Source organism: Hippocampus comes, unplaced genomic scaffold, assembly GCF_001891065.2.
Source record: "Hippocampus comes isolate QL1 unplaced genomic scaffold, H_comes_QL1_v1.1 scaffold122, whole genome shotgun sequence".
Taxonomy (NCBI): Eukaryota; Metazoa; Chordata; class Actinopteri; order Syngnathiformes; family Syngnathidae; genus Hippocampus; species Hippocampus comes.
Genome location: NW_017842059.1, coordinates 2,660,927 through 2,663,553, shown reverse-complemented (window position 1 = coordinate 2,663,553; position 2,627 = coordinate 2,660,927).

Below are 2,627 nucleotides of genomic sequence, written 5' to 3'. Positions count from 1 at the left end.
TGAAATTTGTTTCCACAATAGTCTGGATGTTTCTTTTACTCTATGGCCCGGAGGACATGAGGTCCACAATTTCCAAAAGCAAGTTGAAATATGAACTTGTCAGACCCCAGAACACTTTTCCACTTTGCATCAGTCCATCTTAGCTCGGCCCAGAGAAGCCGGATGCGTTTCTGGGAGTTGGTGATGAACGGCTTTTGCTTTACATAGTAGATTTTTACGTTACAATATGGATGCAGCGCCAAACTGTATTGACTGCCATTGTTTTTTTGTGTTGAGTTCCTGAGCCAATACAGGTGTATCCTTTGCAGATTGATGTCAATTTTTGATGCACTGCCGCCTGAGAGATTGAATGTCATGGCCATTCAATGTTGGTTTTTGGCCTGTCTCCACATTCTCTGACCCCTTTGATCATATTATGGACTGCAACTGATGAAATCCCTACATTCCTTGCAAGTGTACATTGAGAAATATTGTTCTTAAACTATTTTCTGATGCAGTTCACAGAGAGATGAATCTTATCCCATCGTTGCTTGTGAATAACATTTCAGTGAAGCTCCTTTTATACCCAATCATGGCACTCACAAGTTCCCGGTTGGCCTGGTTACCTGTGGGATGTTCCAAAAAGGTGTTTGATGATCATTCCTCAACTTGGTGAGTCTTTTTTGCCAACTGTGCCAGCTGTTTGGGAACTTGTAAACTCCACACAGGAAGGCCAGAGCCAGAATCGAACCCTGCACCTCGGCACTCTGAGGCCGACGTGCTAACCAGTGGACCACCGTGCCGCTGCAAAGCATTGTATTCTGTTTTTATTTGTTCAACCTAAAGTCCCAACTTCATTGGAATTGTCGTGGTATAGCCCATCTCTCAATCACTACAAGCTAAAACCAGAATACTGCAGAATAAAACTCAGCCTTTCATCAAATTAATACATCTTTTAAAGTTATTTTAATCTTAGCATTGTTATCTTTGTTAAGGCGATGTAAACTGTTTATTAGACCAGGCGGTGTTCAGTTGATTAAGCTCTCTCTAACTGCTTTGCAACATGTACTGTGTATTTCCTCTCTGCTTTGCATGTAACAATGACGTGTGGAAGAGTTCCAAAAATAACATGGACGCAATCATCTATTTTGACCCTCATTCTCGTTCCTTGGATCATTGAATAACAATTACAAGACTGCCCCCAGTTGGTACCAATGCGCATGACCACAAAACGAGAGCACTATTGCGCTTTGTAAGTAGGCTGTACTCTACAATGTAAACCATTTATTTTTCTCCCTACCTCTTAAATTAAACGTTTACATGGTGAGAGTTATTAACATTCACAATGTGCCTTAAAAGTGATCATGCAAATTTACACCACAGATTAACAGGGTGCATATCAGGAAGTGAAAATAGACATTTCCTGACAGAAAGGCAGACAGACAGGTCTATGAACAATCTTTCAAGTGAGTTCCAGGTGCATTTCATCACTAGAGCATAATAGAGAAAAGGAAGAAAAATCAGTTTGAGTTCAATGAGCCAAAAGAAGATGGCCGGTTCTTTCCATATCCTGCAGGATGAGTCATCAACCCAAACTAGAGGGTTTTTCAGGGAGGCAAGGCGGACTTACTTCTGAAAATAATACAAATAGGTGCATCCAGCTAGGGTATTGTTATTACAAAAATGAGACACAAACTACTTCGGTAGACTACCAGAGAACTTCCTATTAGTGTTTCATTAAACTATTAAACAGCACAGACAATACAATACAATCTACTGTACTACATATCACAAGTGAACTGGCTTTTCTGCAAGCACAGCAGAATGGCTTGGAGTGTTTTTCCTGTTCATTATCCCACAACAGCATTATTAGGCAGGATAATACAAGTCTGTTTTACACATTATTCATACAACTGAATCACAAGTCTGGATTACACAGAACATATGTATTAGAAAGAAAAAAAATAACCACAGCACAGTCCATCATGCCATTTGCTGATATAGTGAAGCACTGGCCCACTTATACCTGATAATCGTAAACATAAAAATGGCTTCATGTATTTTATTGTCATGATAATACACAAGAATACTTGCTGAGCTGATGAGTGTGTGGATCACGCTAAACAATGAATAGGAATGGACCGTGATGTATCCCAGAAGGGGGTCATTTCTATTCATCCATTCATTTTCTGCGCCGCTTGTCGCATGCGAACTTGAACTTATCCCAGCTATACGTTGGGCGAATGGTGTCCAGCTTAGACTGGTAGCTAATCAGTCGCAGGGCATACTACATTCACACTATCACCGAGTGTACCTCATTCTATTGTCAGAGAGAGAGAGAGAGAGAGAGAGAGAGAGAGAGAGAGAGAGAGATACACATGATATCCATGCATCCATTTTCCGATCCGCTTTATCCTCATGAGGATTGGGGGGGGGGGGGCTGGAGCCTATCCCAGCCATCTTCGGGCAGCAGGCTGGGGAAATCCTGAACCGGTTGCCAGCAAATCGCAGGGCATACAGAGACGAACAACCATCCGCACCGCTTCACACTCACACCTCGGGACAATTTTGAGTGTTCAATCGGCCTGCCAGGCATGTTTATGGAATGAGGTCAACACGCTGACGACCACTGGGCCGCCCTATATATA